Source organism: Natator depressus, chromosome 1, assembly GCF_965152275.1.
Source record: "Natator depressus isolate rNatDep1 chromosome 1, rNatDep2.hap1, whole genome shotgun sequence".
Lineage (NCBI taxonomy): Eukaryota > Metazoa > Chordata > Testudines > Cheloniidae > Natator > Natator depressus.
Window position 1 is genome coordinate 253,677,498 of NC_134234.1, and position 20,859 is coordinate 253,698,356.

Consider the following 20,859-nt stretch of genomic DNA (forward strand, 5'->3'; position numbering starts at 1 on the left):
GTCACTCTCTCCTAATATGAGAATTTTATCCCTTACAGCTAAACTCCTAGGTGTCTCAAAATCTGTAGGCATGGTGTCTCCACCCCATTTTCTTTTACAATGCTGTGACTGATAGGATTGTGTCTAAATGGCTATGATTGCATTTATGACTTCACTGGCCAGAAACTAAGCTATACCACTGCTCGCTAGATGCAAGACCCAACAGTTTCCACTGCCTGCCTCAAAGATGTTTCCCTCACAGACCCCTAACATGGTTATATTTGCAGTACATATAAGAAATAAGTGACTTACCTAAGATCACACAACAAGACAGCGACAGTTAGGAAGAGAATCCAAGGTCTCCCTATTCCCAGTTCCAGGCTCTACTCACTAAACCACACTACCTAATTATTTGACAGCCCCTCCCACCCCAATACAAGAGAGAAATTGAAAGATTAATAAGAAAAATGAGGGAAGAATATAAAGAGGATTAAACAAATAAATATTTTATATTCGTATAGCATCTTCTGTCCTGAAGGATTTCAAAGCCAAAGTTTCACATTCTCTGGTTGTGAAATGCAGCCATCCTTGGGGTAAATTCCAGCAGGGAGGGCCATGGCCTTATCACTTTTTACTGGCCATAATGGCAAGCGAAGGTGGGGGAGGCGCGGCGGAGAGGAGCAAACAGGGGACAGGATCTGGGGGGAGGGGGAAGTGCAGAGGTGGGGCCTCAGGGGAATGAGTGGCACAAGGGCAGAGCCTCGGGAAGAAAGGGAGAGGAAGTGCTAGGGAAAAGGCCACAGTTCTGGCACCAGTGCCCCCCCACCCCCTTTTAGGGAGCTTCCATTGCCTCTGAATCCCAGCAGCTGTTTTAACACCACACAGCAACCCCACTCAACATTTTACAACAGGACACAAAGCAGATCATATTTTATTTGATATTTAGGTTGGCAGAATGTAATGACCCAAATGGGAATATGGCCAGGAAGTGGACAGAGTTGCCACCCTTATTCTTGTAAAAAATGTTATGGGATACTTAATCAGGAGGAGCAGTCAGCCTTTTTGTTAAAAGGCCCTGTTTACACAACAAACATAACCACATCAGGGTGCCAAGATACAATATTGTTGTCCTCTAATCTAGGTAAAATCTGTAGAATAGAAGGGACCTAACCACAATGTATATACACAGATTATTTAATCACGTTAAAGATTTGACTACATCCAGGTGGAGGCCCATGGACACGTCTAAGGTTTTAGCCGAATTACATGACCTGTTTACAACAACCATAAGCCCTATCTACACTACAAAATTTTAATTATAACGTAGCCAGGTCAAAAAGTTCCACCATGTTGTAGCCAGGCTCCCTGATGCAGTTATTTTTTTTGGTATCTCGGACAGGGGCTAAGTCTTTGCCAAATTAAGACATCTCCATCAGCAGCCCCATAGGGACACATCAGGACACTGGTTCAGAACTGAGTGAGGAAAATACTACCATTGACAATCACCAATACCACTTTCTACAGCACTTAGGAACATAACCCAGCCCAACGCTCTAACGTTGCAGGCCAAAGGAGAGAAGAAATGAAGGTGGGCCAATCAGTTGAAAGAAGGTAAAGGGAAGAAAGATGCAGTAGAAGGCATAAGGGAGGGAAACAAAAATAAATTGCTGTCCCAGAGAGATGCTGCTAATGCACAATCATATCCTGGGATGGAAAATTCTGGTCAGGGATGTATCTGCTTTTGTTAGCAAATAAGTCTTGTCTGAACCCTCTCCTGTAAGATAAAATTAAAAAGTAGTTAAATAAGGATGACCATGTCCTATTATGGTTAGTAAATGTTGCTGAATGTACTGGTGTTCCTACATTGTGTTGTATTCCTCTGGCCAAGAAGTGGGAGGAGAGGTGTGTATGTCTTGGAGGGGTAAGGAAAGGGAGAATTTCATTTCAAACTGCGGAAACTGACTATTTTCTAAGCCAAAAGTCCGACAGAGGATGCCACAATTTATGCAGAAACAGTATACTGATCAAGGATGGAGACTCATTCATTGTCCCACCACGATAAATACTTCAAGGACTATCTACAAAGGTCTGAGTGGAGATGGGAAGGGAAACGTGCTTTGCAATTGTCAAAGGGAAATTTCTATGACTAAATGGCTGTGTTCCGGGGCTTATCTGACTCTGTCAGAACGTCCCAGCAAGAGAATTTGCTTCTTTTTTTTTTTAAAGTAAATAAATAAATAAATAAATAAATAAATAAAGATAGATTGATTAATGGGATGGGAACTATCTGGGGAGGGACGCAAAAGTCTCTGGGCACACCTGCAGTTCCTGTGAAGATAAGCAGATCTTCTTTGAGGCTGGTTTACTCCTTTGGGTGCTGCTAGAGACTCTAACCTTATAAAAAAGAGTATATATTCACTCTGAACCTCTCTTCCCAGGAGTCCTGCATTATCTACAGGTATCAGAATGTCTGAAGCCACAAAGTAAGTCTCATCTCAGTGTCCAAGGCACCTGGAAATGTTTCTTTCTCCACCAGCCTGCTTGTGGAAAAAGTTAGGAGAATACAAAGTGCGTACGCTAAGCCTCCCAGAAAGGTCCCTAGGGTCCTTTAGAATGTCTTATCAAACAAGCAAGCAAAACAGTGGCATGTTTCAAGAGAAAACCCATTTTGTTACAGTGCAAAGGAGACACTGGAAAACAGGATTGTCTGTTCTTCCTCTGGTAGGTACAGCTCAGCTATACATTACCACATGAAGCAGGCTTCTGAAAGGGATTACTCTGTGGAGGCAAACTGCTTAGGATGACAGGTTTCAGAGTAGCAGCCGTGTTAGTCTGTATTCGCAAAAAGCAAAGGAGTACTTGTGGCACCTTAGAGACTAACACATTTATTTGAGCATAAGCTTTCGTGAGCTACAGCTCACTTCATCGGATGCAGGAATGCAACCGATGAAGTGGGCTGCAGCTCACGAAAGCTTATGCTCAAATAAATGTGTTAGTCTCTAAGGTACCATAAGTACTCCTTTTCTTTTTGCTTAGGATGAGAGTACCTCCTGCTAAAGGGAATGCGTCAATCCAAACAGCAAGGATATCCCAACATGTGGATGGAACAAACCATTTCCAGGAACATTGCTGGAGATGTCCCGCCACTGGCCACACAGGAATTAATTTTCTGGCCTTAAATATATTTCATGTAGACTCGGGCCAGAAAGGACCATCGTGATAATCAAATCTGACCTCCCGCACATTGCAGGCCACAGAACCTCACCCACTCACTCCTGTAATAGACCCATAACCTCTGGCTGAGTTACTGAAGTCCTCAAACTATGATTTAAAAAGACTTCAAGTTACAGAGAACCCACCATTTACTCTAGTTCAAACCAACAAGTGACCCATGACTCACACTGCAGGGGAAGGCAAAAACCCTCTGGAGTCTCTGCCAATCTGACCTAGGAGAAAATTCCTTCCTGATCCCAAATATGGCAATCAGTTAGATCCTGAACATGTCAGTCAGACCCACCAGCCAGATACCTGGGAAAGAAATCACTGTAGTACTCAGAGCCCTCCCCATATAGTGTCCCATCTCTGGCTGTTGGGGATATTTGCTACTAGCAATCACAGATGGGCCACGTGCCATTGTAGGCAATCTCATCATACCAACCCCTCCATAAACTTATCAAGCTCACCTGTGAAACCAGTTAGGGTTTTTGTCCCCACTGCTCCCCCAGGAAGGCTGTTTCAGAACTTCACTCCTCTGATGGTTAGAAACCTTCATCTAATTTCAAGCCTAACCTAGTTGATGGCCAGCTTCTATCCATTTGTTCTTGTGACCACATTGGTCCTTAACTTAAATAACTCCTCTCCCTCCCTGGTATTTATCCCTCTGATGTATTTATAAAGAGCAATCATATTTCCTTTCAGCCTTCATTTGGTTAGGCTAAACAAGCCAAGCTTCTTAAATCTCCTCTCATAAACCAGGTTCTCCATTCCTCTGATCATCCTAGTAGCCCTTCTCTGCACCTGTTCCAGTTTAAATTCATCTTTCTTAAACATGGGAAACCAGAACGGCACACAGTATTCCAGATGAGGTTTCACCAGTGCCTTGTACAATGGTAATAAATACTTCAAAAGATCTCAGCTCACAGCCTTACTGTCCAAACCTGCAGCCAAGGAAAGTGAAATCCATAGCAAGGACAAAGGAACCAAGCATTGAGAAACATTTTTTAGCTGTCACTCCCAAATTAGTAGCTTAAGTAGGGCGTATATAAAGCCAGCAAGGCAGTCTTTGTAGTTATTCCCAAAGTTATTTGGGAAAGTGAGGTTAAGATTGAGAGAGCACATAGTGTTAGCAAAACCAAAATTTAAACTCAGGAAATTCAGAGTTAAGGATAACGTTGCAAGAAATGCAAACATTCAGAAATACAGTCACACACCAGATAGCTAATGTTCTGTGGTGCTTTTTTGGTATTCAATCTGCCAAGAATGGTGTCCTGCCAGGACACAGGTAAATTAGTCTGGGTGCCTTAACTGTGAATCTCCATGCTTTTAACTTAAGAGGCTCACAGAAGTAGGACTTCACCTGAGTGCATCAACCTTCTGGTGAGCCTTATGAGGTTTGTCAGAGACACCCCCAAAATCCACTTCCTGAAAGGCCTTGGGATTTGTTAAAAAAAAAAACCTCACCCTATTCGTGATGCTGTATGGAATTGAGACACACTTTATATTATTATTATTATTATTAATACCAGTATTATAAAATTGCAATGAATCGTGCTAGATATGCCATGAAAGGTATCTGTGAAAATGTTTTATACTTGGCAAATAATCTTGATTATATGTTTGTACCACCTTTGTATTATGAGTTACAGATATGTAGGGTATATCTGTATTTCCAAACGTGTGCTGTGTTTCTGGGTGACACCCATAGACAGATTAGCATCAGCACTGCCTAGCCTGTTCAGTGGCCCATCAATGGTCGTCAGCGGTACAATGAACCCATAGAAAGGTGCCAGAGGATACACCTTATGAATCAGCAAGACTTGTAGGGGCAGGCCAGTGAACAGAGAACTCTGAGGCTTTTCCATGCCATGTGCTGTGAAGCTTGTATTTGGGACACAGGAAGTACAAGCCACATGGCAAAAGAATTTAAAAGGCAGTAACTTCTCTATAAACTGAAGCTCTGAACAAAGGACTGAATGACCCATCCAAGCTGTGGATGTGTTCCATGAGGCCTTTCAAGCCAGCAAATTCACTAATACTGCTAAGAACCTGATATATGGACTCTGAAGTCTCTGTATGTATCTGATTACTTTACCATTTAACACTCTTCTTGTTCTTTCTTTTTTCTTTATAGTAAACCTTTAGTTTTAGATACTAAAGAATTGACTAGCAGCATAGTATTTTGGGTAAGATCCAAACTAATATTGACTTGACAAAGCAGCTGGCCCTTTGGGGTCAGAAGAACATTTTGTATAGTGAGCAGAGTTTTAAATAACTTCTCACTATAGTGGACCTATGTGCTGACTGGGAGCCAGAAAACTGGAATGCAATAAGGGGGATATATGATTTCTTTTTTAGTTTCTTGATAACCACTGTGGGGAATCAGGAGCACAATTTTTGACTGATTGGTGAGTCTAACTTCAGCGTTAACCACCAGTTTTGGGAAAATCTGCTCTCCTTTTTGCAGCCTGCCCTGACCTTGGCATTTTCAATGAGAGCTGCCCCAGGCCACGCTATTCCACTCCCACATGAAGGCTATAGGAGGCTCGCACTCACTATCAGGAGCCTTAGGAAGTCAGTATGAATCCACTGCCCCCCAAATTCTGAAACACTTTTGCGGCTCTAGTCCCCCTCATTGCCCAAGGCTTAGGAGGCTCAGTGGAAAATCCCCACCCCCATGAGTATTAGGAGATGCAGAAGAGCAGTAGGAATCCCACAAACATCCACCCTCATTGCAAACCTTAACACATACTTCAGACCCAACCAAGTCCTGATACTTCCCTCGTAACCCTTAGGAAATTCAACTGTCCATAATGACCCTAAATAGGATTGTCAGTTCCGCGACAAACCTCTGTAGCTCCCAATGGACCTACAAAGACTTCTCAGCACCTGCAAACCTAATTAGGCTTCCAGGGAATGTGGGATGGTTGCAAGAACCCCAATGAACCTATTAAGTCTTGCAGTGGGGCGAGGGGGTTCTAACAAAGTTTTAGGGGAGAATGAAGAGCCAACCAAGCCTAGGGTGTGGAGTATGGGTGGAATCTCCCCACCACCACCATCCCTAAATTCTCCTTTTCACTGCTTCAACCCAAGATCCATTCCCTCCCCACCATCATGTCATAACTGGAAGACCTACTAAGGGCCACAAAAAGTTAGTACATTTGGAGCTGCACAGGAAGGGGTTGCTAGGACTGGCATGAGGCACGGATATTTCAAAATTTTCATAATTTTTGAACTTAGAGTTTAATCAACTAAACTTTAATCTTATGCTCATTATTTTGACTGGGGGAGTCCAGAAAATTAAGTTGGAATTCTTTCCCCCGTTGCCCCTATAAAGCAGCAAAAAGCGTTAAACGTTCTCCAGAGTTCAAATGCTGTTCTATTTTTAGTGTGTCAAATCAGGAACCCCATATCTGATTTAAATGAAAATGGGTAGAAAAATTCCCCCTCCCCCCGATTTAATGTATCAATGCTGAGGCTGATACACATTTGTTTGTGGATTTTATACAGGGCACAAATAGGGCTTATAAAATGGAAACTCAGGGGCAACCTCAATGACAGAATGGTCACCAATGTTGCATAACTGTGGCCACATCCAGGTCAGACAGGCAATGTCAGGGGTGTTGCCTTGCTTGAGGCATAGGTGGTTTGGGTGAGGAAGAAGGGAAGCTGCTGCTGTTCTGAACCACTAACAGCTGAGGTTTTTTTCATTGGTTTTGAATCAGGAATCAATTTTTTTGCCTCCATCTCCCACTACTGCAGGCTATCCTAACACATTAGCAACTCATGAGCGTGCATACACAGACCATCCACTGAATTCAGATCAGCTGTATGTGGAGCGATATTACAGCAGTATGTGTGGGAAAGAGGGCAGCCGAGTTCTCCCCTCTGCTCCAGGAAGTCATGTTAAAATTCCACTACAGAACTTTGGCTTATACCCCATGTTGACACCTCAGGACAGAACCTACGGAAAATGCCATCCTTTACAGAAGCTAAAGGAATTCCTTTCTTCTTCTCTGTGGGAGAAACCTAAAGATACTAGGGCATTAATCAAAAAATAGGAGATGCTCTCTTGTCCAGGCCAAATTCTTTTTCAATAAAAGAGATCCTAATTTTCCAGGCAATATGACAGTACTGACGCTTGTTAGCTATTATGTTTACCTGTGCCAGCCCCATACTGCTGAGATCTAATTCAATATTATGTAAAGCAGTTTACAAGCCCTGGGATATGGATGTGACTGGAGACAAGAATTTTATTCTGTAATTGTAAGAGCCCCTTGAGCAGCTGAACTGATTCTGAACACTCCCTTTAACAGTGTGCAATGATTTCTCTCTTCCAAGAAGACCCAAAGATTAATAAATCACATTGAGTAGATTTAAAATACACCTAAAACAGCACAGAAGCCCAACTATTTTTCAAATTCTGCATTATACAGACTCATGGTTGGTTAGCTGCATCCTATGTCATGGTTCCTTTAATTTTTCTCTGTGTTCTTTTCTTATAAACTAATTATCTTCTTTGTGGTGATCCCCTATAAAAGAAAAAATTCAATAAGGTTATACAAACGCTTTATGTACCTAAAGCAAGACAAGTTGTCTGGATTGTCAGCTCATTTTTGCCAACAACATGCCAGTTACATGGTTTTGGTGTGAGAAGGGATCCTGGAGAGACCAATATACGAGTACATAATTCACAGGTAGGAGAGGAATGACTCTTAGAGGAGAGGAAAGTGATCAGGAACAGTCAGCATGGATTCACCAAGGGCAAGTCATGCCTGACTAATCAAATTGCCTTCTATGACGAGACAACTGGCTCTGGGGATGAGGGGAAAGCAGTGGCCGTGTTATTCCTCGACTTAAGCAAAGCTTTTGATATGGTCACCCACAGTATTCTTGCCAGCAAGTTAAAGAAGTATGGGCTGGATGAATGGACTAGCAGGTGGATAGAAAGCTGGCTAGATCGTCGGGCTCAACGGGTAGTGATCAATGGCTCCATGTCTAGTTGGCAGCCTGTATAAAGCGGAGTGCCCCAAGGGTCGGTTTTGTTCAATATCTTCATTAATGATCTGGAGGATGGCGGGGACTGCACCCTCAGCAAGTCTGCAAATGACACTAAACTGGGAGGTGTGGTAGATACGCTGGAGGGTAGGGATAGGATACAGAGGGACCTAGACAAATTAGAGGACTGGGCCAAAAGAAATCTGATGAGGTTCGACAAGGACAAGTGCAGACTCCTGCACTTAGGACGGAAGAATCCCATGCACCGCTACAGACTAGGGACTGAATGGCTAGGCAGCAGTTCTGCAAAAAAGGACTTAGAGGTTACAGTGGACGAGAAGCTGGATATGAGTCAACAGTGTGCCCTTGTTCCCAAGAAGGCCAACAGCATTTTGGGATGTATAAGTAGGGGCATTGCCAGCAGATCGAGGGACGTGATCGTTCCCCTCTATTCGACATTGGTGAGAGGCCTCATCTGGAGTACTGTGTCCAGTTTTGGGCCCCACATTACAAGAAGGATGTGGAAAAATTGGAAAGCGTCCAGCGGAGGGCAACAAAAATGATTAGGGGACTGGAACACATGATTTATGAGGAGAGGCTGAGGGAACTGGGATTGTTTAGTCTGCAGAAGAGAAGAATGAGGGGGGATTTGGTAGCTGCTTTCAACTACCTGAAAGGGGGTTCCAAAGAGGATGGATCTAGACTGTTCTCAGTGGTAGCAGATGACAGAACAAGGACTAATGGTCTCAAGTTGCACTGGGAGAGGTTTAGGTTGGATATTAGGTAAAACTTTTTCACTAGGAGGGTGGTGAAGCACTGGAATGCGTCACCTAGGGAGGTGGTGGAATCTCCTTCCTTTGAGGTTTTTAAGGTCAGGCTTGACAAAGCCCTGGCTGGGATGATTTAGCTGGGGATTGGTCCTGCTTTGAGCAGGGGGTTGGACTAGATGACCTCCTTCCAACCCTGATATTCTATGACTCCTCCAGTTAATTAAGGGGCAACACTAGTGGGGTCTGAAGGGAATCACCAGAAGGAAGGCTGAAATTAAAACAAACAATTATATTGTAAGTAGGGGAAGGAGGAAGAAAACCAAATACAGATTTAAGGGAAAGCTGATACCTGCAGAGCATTGGAGTAGAGAAAAATCAAGGGGAGACTGCCATATATAGAACTAAAAGTTTGTGATATGTGTATCCACAGCTCTCAAACCACATACAGAAGGACCAAAGTGGGATATGTCCCAAACAATACCTACACTACAAACTGTAGTTGACACAAGCTATGTTGGTGTACAGCAGCCAAAGTTGGTATACCGCTGGGGTGCGTACATACTTGGCTACTTGCGTCAGCATTGTGCATACTCACCAGGAGTGCTTGTGTTGATGTAAAGTACAGAGCACTGGGGTTGGTCTCCCAGTGTGCCCCATGTCACCGTCCAGCATAATGCCTTTTGGGAAATTTTCATAGTGTGTTATGGGATAGAAATGACTCACCCGGGGATTCTTGTGTGCTAGGGGTCAAATTCCCAGCATACAACTTTCTCCATCCCATAATGCCATCCATATCCCATCAATTTTTGCATCTCTTTTTAAAAATCCCACAAACCCGCATCTCTGACAGAAGCACACACCACTCTGCACGGGTCTCATGCACATGGCAAATACAGGATGCACAGTTCTTCTGTATTTGCAGACTCACAGGAGACATGATGCTTTCTTTGAGGACAGTTTGCTGTGGAACACCGGAAAAACAACTCAAGGTTGTTGGTGGCAACACAGTGGAGCACCACTTCTGGGCCTGAGAAACGAGCACGGACTGGGTGCGCGGGGGGGCGGGGGGTGGGGTGGGGTTGAGTGTCTCATTGTAACGCAGGTTTGGAATGATGCGCATTTGCTGCCAAACTTTCGGCTGCACCAGGCCACATTCCTGCATCTGTATATCAAACTCACCCCAGTACTCCAACACACAAATGCCAGAACGAGAGCTTCACTGACAGAGGAGAAGAGAGTGTCAATTGCACTCTGGAAGCTTTCCACACTGGATTGCTATTGGTCAGTGGACCATCAGTTTGGGGTTAGAAAAATCCCTAGTACAGGCCACTGTCATCCAAGTATGCAGGGCCATTAATAGTCTCCTGCTATGCAGGACTGTGACTCTCAGCAAAGTGCAGGAAACAGTGGATGGATTTGCAGCAATGGGGTTCCTGAATTGTGGTGGGCCAATACAGATCCCTACACTGGCACCACTCCACCTTGCCACAGAATACATCAATAGAAAGGGCTACTTTTCTACGGCTATGCAAGCATTGGTGGATCACCAGGGACACATCATTGATATTCAGTGTGGGCTGGTCAGAGGTGGTGAACGAATTCACATCTTTAAGAACACAGGACTGTTCCGAAAGCTGCAGGCAGGGACATGCTTTCCCAGCTGGTGCATTACCACTGGCAATACCGAAAGGGCAATAATGATTCTAGGTGACCCAACCTACCTCTTGCTCCTGATGCCATATGCTGGCTACCTCAAGAGCACCAAGGAAAGATTCGATTACCAACTAAGCAGGTGCAAAATGACTGCTGAATGTGCTTTTGGTAGATTGAAGGGATACTGATGGTGTTTACTTACAATGTTGTATCTCAGTAAGAAAAATATCCCAATGGTTATAACTGCCCGATGGGTCCTGTATAATGTTTGTGAGGCAAAGGGGGGAAAGCAGCCACCTGGGTGGAGGGGGAGCGGTTGTCTGCTGACTCTGAACACAAGGGCTATTACTAGAGCACAGCATGGAGCTATGCAGTTGAGGGAGGCTTTGAAAGAGTACTTTAATGGTCAGCCACAGTGGCGTTCTGTGCAGGAGTGTCCCCTGGCCTGGAGCTTTGAGTGTTGCTGAGACCATGTAGTGCTTGCTGTACATTTAGAAATATGACTGGGTATTTTCCTGAAGCTGGTTCTGTGGTGCTTAGTGTGCATTTACAAGTACTGTTTCCTTTGACTACCACTATGCATTCTGCAGGATTTGTTGTACACTAATAAACAATTTGAGTCTTGAAAAATAGAACTTCATTGAGTAGGAAAAAACAGGTCAGAAAAATCAATGTGCTAATAAAACCACAGGCAATGATATACAAATTTTAACATAAATTAACAGTGCGAAAAATTAAAATTAGAAAGGAAATAAACATTTACATCCATTTGAGTGCACAAATGTTGTCCTTTAGGGCTATACATACACCAGCCGTGGTTCTCACCAGTCAGCACATGTGAAGTGGTGGTTTTCCTTGCTGCCTCCCAGTGTGAAGTGGTTGGGGTAATGACCACCCCTGGATGCCACATGGTATGATGGAGGTGGAGGGAGCAGTGACCATGGAGTTCTCAGAGGACTGCAAAGGGCGGAGAGTTCAGGATTTTTGGACCTGTCCTGTAGATCAACCAGGATCTGGAGCATTTGGATTTGCTACCTGAGAAGACCCATTACTTCCTAGTGCACTTCCCACTCCTTGTCCCTGATGGAACTCCTGGGCCTATGTCCTGTTCTCGGTCTTTTTCCATGCTTTTGGTCATATTCCCCACCCAAGCCCTTTGTTCATGGTCTGATCCAGAAAGGGCTTGAAGGATCTCACAGAACATGTCCTCCCTAGTCCTCTTCTTTCTCATCTTCATCAGGGTCAGGTGTTCTGTGGGTGGGGAGGGGGACCCCCCCAAAAGGCTACCACACTAGAAGCTGCTGATAAAAACAGATGTGCCTCTGGATTTACAGTCACAAGGGGACAGGGAAAGATAAGTTTCAAAATTCCCCTCCCCTATTCCCATAAACACATAAGAAATGCTTACTGACACGCCGGAGCTTTGGAGTACCTCAGCACAACACTGCTCTCCAGATCTACCTGTGGTAAGTATGGCAAGGGTGGTGGGGGGGAGGATTTTCTGTTGCATGAAGATATAAAATTCTGTTCCCTATTCCATGGGTAGTAGCACAGGGCAATGGCATTGAACACTGGGACTATTTTAGCAGATATCTCACTCCTAAGGGTTGCAGACCCACAGAGAGCACAGCTGCTACTGGCACCCAGAAGACCCCCAGGCCCATATGCTGCTAGCCTGTTTACTGCAATGGTGCCAGCCAAACTCATCGCAGAGCAGCGTGTGGAAGTGGCCTACTGTGGAGAAGGAAATAAGGCAGCCATCCCTAGAAACCTTCAGTCTGCAGTCCTCTGCTATCTCCTTGAAAGTTTCATTGAGATCTCTCAGGAAAATAAAAGTGACATCCCTATGCACATAAACAAACTGCTCCATGTATCCCCTCCCACCTAACCCAACAGGTGAATGAAAGCAGACGCCAACTTTAGTTCTGTTTGTTGTACCACTACCTCTTCTCCTACAAGTAAAAAAATGAAAATTCAATACCTTTGTCTTGTTAACTGGGGGATGGGCTGGCACCATCTTTAAAATTAAACACTGTAAGGGAAAACACACACACACAGAGTTCCCTTCCCCTTTTTCAGGATCATCTATGCTTGCTCGGGAAAATTGGCTAGATTGTGACAGAGTCTCAAACAGGACCTGGCTTGCGGCCTGGCTAGGGTCTCCTGCCACGTCTCCCTCCTCCTCCTCATTGTTCACAGCAGGGATCTCTGTCTCAGGCTCCTCCGAGTAGTCTGTGGGGTGCTGGCAGTCTCTCTGCCAAGTAAGGCAAGCAGTTTCTTATAAAAACAACAGGTCTGCAGTGCAGCATCCGATCTATTGTTGCACTCTCTGGCCTTGTGGTACCCCTGACAGAGTTCCTTCGCTTTCACGTGGAATTGCTGCTGATCCCTGTCATACTCATTTGCCTGCATTCCCTCATGCAATCTGCTCGAAGATGTCCACATTTCTATAGCTGGTCCGTAGCTGGGCTTTGTGACAGACAGTATCCAACGTTCACCACTTTTACAAGACTGATACATTTTGTACAAAGTATGCCTTGTGAGGTACCATTTGAAAACTCATAATCTGCTGAACATTATTGTCTTAGTAAAATGTGTGGCAATACAGTATGTAAATGTATACGGTTTTACTGTATGATTTTAGCAAAGCATATTCCATATCTAGGGAAACAGCCCAAACCAGTTTCTCAGAGACAAAAAGTGAGTCAGCACCTCAGCAATGTGTCAGCATAATCAGATCACCTGAGTAAATGGCCATTCATTGGCAGAAAGAAAGGTGTGAGCGAGAAATTTACCTTTTGGCAATGGAACAGCTGGGAGTTCCCGTGTAACAGACTGGCTGTCGCCTGTACCCCAGCTGGAGATATAGCTTTCTCTCCTCTTGGAGGATTAAGAATAGAGGACACAACATAAATTTCCTCTCTCTTCCATTCCTCTCTCCTCATGGCAGCAACTACGCCTGAAGGAACACTAAACTGGGGGAGTGGTCCTGGCTGGGATGGAATGCAATCTCCAGCCAGTAAGATTGCAAAAAGCTTGTGGTGAGAAAAACCTTTGCTCTGAATTCATTTAATTTGCTAAATTTTGGATTAGTTTGTGTTTTACCTTTTATTTTCTTGTAACTAATTCTTACTTTTATGCCTCATTACTTGTAATTACTTAAAATCTTTATTTCTGTAGTTAATAAACTTGTTTCATTGTTTTATCTAAGCCAGTATGTTTTGATTAAAGTGTTTGGGAACCTCCACTTGAGGTAACTGCTTGTGCATATCATTTTCTATTAATGAAATGACGGACTTTCTATGAGCTTATATTGTCCAGAAGGAGAGAGCTGAGCAGTACAAGATGCATAATTCTGGGGGAAGGTCTGGGACTGGGGATTTGCTGGTGTTGCCGTGTAATGTAATTCATGAGTGGTTAGCTAGAAAGCTCATACAATGTAACTGGGAGCAATTTACATGCTGGAGGCTGTGTGTGAACAGGCCAGGAGTGGTTGTTGTCACAGTGAAGCAGTTTAAAAGGCACCCAAGGTTGGAGATTTGAGGGGACACAGCTGCTCATCTGTTCACATTGTAGGAGGGGAATGTCACAGGCTTGCACAGCCTCCTCCCCTTCAACAGGCCCAGGATCCCCAGTACTTCCCCTTCTACTCCAGGCAGGAGTGCATTTAGTACCCCGCTCTGTGAAAGAAGCCAGCATGGGCAGTTGCACACAACAAGGGTGAGCTTCCAGGTGGGCTTGCCAAGGTGGGCAATCAGGAAAAGGCATTTCCAAAAAACACTGTGGGGGGGAGAAAATGGGGCTTCCAGTCTCATGACCCCTGCGCAGTGGAGTTTAAAATTGTGATCAGAGCAGTCGCTGTCGCAGAAAGTGGGCCAACTGCTGGAGGACTGTTAGGGTCAACTCAGGTCATTCAATGTCTACACTAGCACTGCAATGACTTAAATAGGTTGCAAAAAGAAAAGGAGTACTTGTGGCACCTTAGAGACTAACCAATTTGAGCATAAGCTTTCGTGAGCTACAGCTCACTTCATCAGATGCATACTGTGGAAAGCAGTTTTTTCATGCTTTGTGTGTATAAAAAGATCTTCTACACTTTCCACAGTATGCATCCGATGAAGTGAGCTGTAGCTCACGAAAGCTTATGCTCAAATAAATTGGTTAGTCTCTAAGGTGCCACAAGTACTCTTTTTTTTTTTTGCGAATACAGACTAACATGACTGTTACTCTGAAACCTGTTAAATAGGTTGGCCATTGCTCTACACCATTCAGGGAGGTGATTTTACTGTGTTGCTGTAGTGGGTTGCTTACACTGGGCGGGGGCAAATTTGAGGGCAGACATATGCACAAATAGGTTGACTCAAGGGGACAGATGACCAAGGGGGAGACCAAAGACTCGGTACATGTACCAGATATCAGCGTAGCTCGGAGACACCAATCGGCACAAGAGCCTGGTGCACAATGATGAGTTTTAGAAGGCGGCTATAAAAAGCCACCAACCCCAAACAGGAAAGTGGCAAGAAAGATGAGAACATTAGGTCTGCCCTAATGCTAAATCTGAAGGACAGTTAAAAGCTCCAAATTATGCTAAATGCAGTTGTTTGCCCTTTATGTAGCACTGACCACTAAGAATACATTACACCTGTGTTGCATATTGTGAAGTAATTAGATTAACTTTTGAGTGAAAAATCAAAGTGTTGGCTACTATCTACAGAGCCCAAAATAATTTGGACTGTATCTCAGAGACCAGCACTCCTTCTATGCCCAACCACAACCACAATCTCAGAGAGAGTGCATCAGCTATTTGTCCTTAGGATGAAGCTCACAGCAGTCAGCTCTGAAATGCCAATCAGCAGGAAACACGACAGCCCAAACCTGGCCCCATATACCACAAGATATAAGACATCTCCTTCATCCAAGCTTTCAACAGAAAGCTTTTGAATCCCATGACATTTACTCTTCTGGCTGCTAGCCATCTTCTCAGATCCTTGCAAAGGATCAGAGTTGGTTACTACACAGGGTTGGAAAAGACACGTTCCCCTATCATGTGAAATTGTTTAGTACTATTTTAAACCTATATCAAGTATGCTTAGGTGCCAGGGTGTTAGGTGCCTCATAAATACAGATGACAATCATGAAAAGTAATAGGCGTTTCCCATGGCTGCTTTGTTGACATGTAAAAATGTGTAACCCAGGCATCCAGGCTGTAACAGGGGAGTGATGATGAAGCCCAAGAGGTTAGGCCGTATTACAGAGCAGTTACTTAAGCTTCTCCTCATTATCATCCTTGTGGGATTTTCAACTGGACTCATCAGCAACAAATCATTCAGAAAATCTGCATTAGACAGAGAGCAAATGCAGCTCAGACCCACACAATCAACAGTGCAGCTCATCACCATTCAAAGCCACCGAAGAGTTAAAAACTCAAATTCCTGCTAAAACCGCCAAGAGCTACAAGCCCGGCTCCTGTGTGGGTGGTGGCAGCAGCAGCTAAATCCACTCCCCAATGATTAGCTGGTCTAGTAAAAAGGGAGGGTGGAAGGAGAGATGGGTCCCCCCGCCCAGTAAACAACTACATGGCATCTGCTCAAATTTTCAGCTAAAATCTGCCAGACAGTTCTGTTCATTTTACCGCAAGTCTCAGGAGACAGCAGCCTCTGACCTTTGTTAGAAAGAGAACCCTTGTCCTCTAATTACAGACTTCTTGAAAAAACATAATCCAGCCGGCAATTAATGCAGAATAGAGAAATATTTTTTTTCTATATCAAATTAGCACAGCAGACCACACTCCAAGGACATTAAATGTACACACACACCCCAGCAAAATGGCAGCAGAATTAAAGCACACTTTCACCTGCCACGTCACTCCTACTGACAATGCTTAACTGGACTGTTTTCAAAGACGCTGCCTTTAAACTTCTTTCCTCCCGCCTGCCATCCCACAAAGACATTGTTGCTTGTGCCAGCACCTCCTGAGATCCATTGGGAAATGCAGGAGAGTTAAGCCAGGACATTGCCAACTAATCCACTAATGGAATGAATCAAAATAGTGTCTACAGCACTTCCCCCACCACACACACACACAGAGTAACTCCTTGCTTAACACTGTAGTTATGTTCCTGAAAAATGCGACTTTAAGCCAATCCAATTTCCCCATAAGAATTAATGTAAATAGGGGGGATTAAGTTCCAGGGAAATTTTTTTCACCAGACAAAAAACTATTTATACACACACACACACACACACACAGAGCGTATAAGTTTTAAACCAACAATGTAATACTGTACACCGCAATGATGATTGTGAAGCTTGGTTGAGGTGGTGAAGTTAGAGAGTGGAAGAGGGTGGGATATTTCCCAGGGAATGCCTTACTGCTAAATGATGAACTAGCATTCAGCTGAGCCCTCAAGGGTTAACACATTGTTGTTAATGTAGCCTCACACTCTACAAGGCAGCATGAATGGAGGGAGGGGAGACAGCATGGCAGACAGAGACAGAGACACAGACACACACACACCCTGTATGTGGGGGAGAGAGAGAGATGTGCATTGCCCCTTTAAGTACGCTGACCCCATTCTAAGTACATTGCCTTTTAAAAAAATCAGGAAGTTGAGACAGCAGCTGGGGCCAGCAAGCTCTCGGGAGCCCTGTCCTGTCCCCATCCTGCTCTATATGGAGAAGGGGTAAGGGGGGGCAGGAGTAGGGGGGAGGGGGACACCCTGACATTAGCCCCCCTCTTCCCCCCTCCCCTGCACAGCAAGCAGGAGGCTCATGGAGCAGCTCCAAGGCAAAGGGCAGGAGCAGCACATGGCAGTGGGGGGAGGGACAGCTGAACTGCCGGCAATTGGTAGCCTGCTGGGCGGCTGCCGCACAGAGAACTTGGGGGAGCAGGGAGTTGATACGGGGGCTGCAAGTCCACCCTGGTTCCAAGTCCCCACCAGCTAGCTGCAACCGGCTGCTCTTCCTGCAAGCAGTGGACAAAGCAGGCAGCTGCCAAACGATGTTATAAGGGAGCACTGCACAACTTTAAACAAGCATGTTCCCTACTTGATCCGCAAGGTCACAACGAAACAATGTCAACCGGGACGACTAAGTGAGGTGTTCCTGTACATCCAGAAGTCTCTGGGGAGCAGAATCCATCTGGTAAATGCCTGCTCCAGGCAGTGTTATCCTAGACCCTAACTCTATGCTGAAAGCAACCCTCTCTTTTAGAAAGAGCATGAATATCCTCCATCCACTGTCCTTTCTTAAGAAGCATCTGTTTATTGACAGGAGACCGGATTCTTAAATGCACCATCTTGCACCAGCAAATGCAGAGTTGCTTGTTTACCAAGCAGGAAAAGTAAGCAGAATAGCTGTAGTTAGGAAATTCCCATTCATTTCATTCTCAGGGTAGTACGGCAGCATGAGGTGCAAGAGGGAAAGGAAAAGGCATAGAGCAATTACTATACTGGGGGTAACATGTTGTCCACCTCTGGCAGTTCCCAATAGCACATGGGTAAAAGCAAGCAACAGAGCTCCCTGGAGTGAGGAAATACTGATGCTGAAGTTTGTTGGTCCAATTTTATTTGTGTAACAGGAGATGGGGGCAAGGCTACATACATATGGTGAGAGGGAGGAATCCCTCTTCAAATGGGCTAAAGAGATTAAATTCTGGCCACTGAACCGTATGGGGGAGTCGTACAACTGAGCTGGTTTCTGGGGTTCACAGCCTGGCCCAGCTTATCCATGCCAGGCAGAAGAAAGGCCTGTCACTGGAGTCCACAGCTTCCTTCAGCCCTCGGGTATTAAGTCAGGCAAGGAAAAAACAGAAAGCTGTGGGACAGAGGTCTCAAAGAAACGACCCACCCAGCTGCCTGGCACCTGGATGGACACATCATATGTCAGCCACAGGAGACCTCCAGTATTACAATTAATAACCCAGACAGAAGGGCCTTAGCCTTCAATCTGTCATGGCTGTTATGATATAGATGGAGACACCTGTTTTCATACCACTGGAGAAGGGGTTGAGGAGTGGGAGTCCTGTTCCCCCTTCTATTCCTATAAATGGTATTACAGATTATGGTAGGCTGATTGCAGTGGAGAAAGTAGGTGTTCCCTACAGAGTGGTCTCTAGGGAAACTAGGGTGGTTAGGGGCCTGAAGGGGGATGTACCTAGATCAGATCAGTGACTCTGCCATTATATATAAAACACTGAGTAGGAATGATGCTTGACAGCACGCTCAAATATTCATAATGATAATGCAGGCTCAAAACCAACAGCATGCTAAGTTTAGAACAGCCCTGGTGCCCAACTAGCCTCTTTCCCACAAAAGGGTCAGTTGTCTATGCCCAACATTTCTCAGCAAGACCCTCTTTATTTCCCCCTTTGTCCACCACCTTGGACATATAGGTATTTGGCAACCAGATAGAGACTATTCCATGATTAAAACCTTTTCTTACATACCTTGCCAGCAAAAGCACTCACAGCTCCTCAGATTAAGTCTCTGTCCTATTCCAAAGCAGATTGTATTTGGGGATGACAGACCCATTATCAACCAATGCACACGCATAAGCCTGCATTGGGTTCTCCTGGCTCTGTGTGGAATTGGTCATAGCATTTTCTTCCCACCTCCAAAAATAAGATTTCTCTTGTCAAGATTTGCCTCCTACACATCCACAGAGAAGCAGTAACTAAATGCTTACTAGATGTTAGTACGCCTACTTTATCATGCCTTTTCCCACTTCCTAGTCACTAACTCCTTCACACAACCAGTCAGCTTCTACCCTCTACTTTCCATCTTCTCCCCAAATCTTACAACATTCCTGTTCCACAGCAGTAGTTACAAATTTTTGGTTGACACTCTGAGTACATTTCCCAGACCTGAAGAAGAGTTCTGTGTAAGCTCGAGAGCTTGTCTCTTTTACCAACAGAAGTTGGTCCAATAAAAGAGATTACCTACTCACACTGTGTCTCTAATATCCTTGGACTGACACACTACAACAACACTGCACACAACAAATTTGTAGTGAAAGAAGAGTCTAAAAGACTCACTTAGAAAATGAGAATGGCTTTCAGGAGAGGAAGGCGGAATCTTTGCACTCCTACTCTTGGCTTTTCTATATATCCATTCTGTAGACAGATCCAGCTCTGGAGTCTTGAATTGTTTCCACTTTAACATTTGGCACTTACTATGCACTGGGTGCCCTCTTCTGGCAAAACACAGATACAGCCACACATATCAGCTATCTCCTCCCACGTGGCACACAGCAGGTCCTTTATTGGTTCTGTTCAGTAACAGTTTTCCTAATAATGTAATGACATCAATCCCATATACAGCCAGAGGTGCCTCCTCCTGAAAACTCCTTTTCTTTGTGCCGACTGCTATGTGGCTCACGTCAGAACTGGGACTTCAAATGATCTACTGCTGTGTGGTCTTGCAGCATGCAGTTTAAAAAAACGTTGCAGTCAGCTATGTGGTTGTTGCAGTGATGTGTGCAGATATTTATAGAGATCCAGAGAGGAAGTCTGTAAAGTGTCTTGGAATCTTTCAGAATCAAAAATGTTAAATAAATGTAAGATATTTAAGTGATTTTTTTTCCAGTTCAAAAGATATCAAATGATAGGATAACTACAGATACACAGGGAGCTGACAACTTCCCATCTCCCATGGGGTTTTGCTCTCCTCACTAAGTATCGCTCTAAATATTCTTAAGAAAAAATATCCCTACACAAGACAGACATTAAGTTTGCACATTTTTAGTTCTGACCCCATGAGCCTCAGACTGATCACCTTCTGTCAGCCTAGATTTTCCTGTTCTCAATTTGAGCTCAGTACTCCTAGTCAGACCCCCCTGTTCCTCACCTTCCTTGGTGTTTACAAGGGGGTCTAACTAGGAGTATGAGCTCAGACTGAGAACAGGGAAATCTAGGCTGAATACTCGCTTTCTGACAGTGAGCTCTATTCGCCTAGTTTCTCAGTAGAAATCGTGGTTGTCCCATTGTTTGGGACATGAAAGACTAGACTCAGAGCACTAGCACTGGAGGGAACACTCCTGCGTTGGCAGGAAAATGGGCTGGATGGTCCAACGGCTGGAGTAAGGGTTTGGATTTTACATGGGTCCTCCTAGTATTCCCAGAGGGATCTCCTCTGCACAGTTCTGGGTCTGAGAGTAGGTGGCACTGGAGGCGAAGAGGTAGGCCCAGGTGGGCCCCATCTTTCCTCTTCCCCTTCTGCCCTCACCCAGGCGGCTACACCTGCTT

General features: G+C 44.7%; 1 protein-coding gene across 12 annotated transcripts in view; it reads right to left on the reverse strand.

Annotated features, from left to right (window-relative positions):
* RBFOX2 (RNA binding fox-1 homolog 2) overlaps positions 1 to 20,859 on the reverse strand; it is a 250,747-nt gene that overhangs the window by 176,676 nt on the left and 53,212 nt on the right. The window contains exon 1 of one of the 12 annotated variants that reach the window (XM_074941491.1): positions 19,063 to 19,212. The exons of the other annotated variants lie outside the window; for them this stretch is intronic. The gene's annotated coding sequence lies outside the window, so the exon portion shown is untranslated. Of the gene's footprint in view, positions 1 to 19,062; positions 19,213 to 20,859 lie in introns of those variants that run through there. 12 annotated transcript variants of the gene reach the window in all.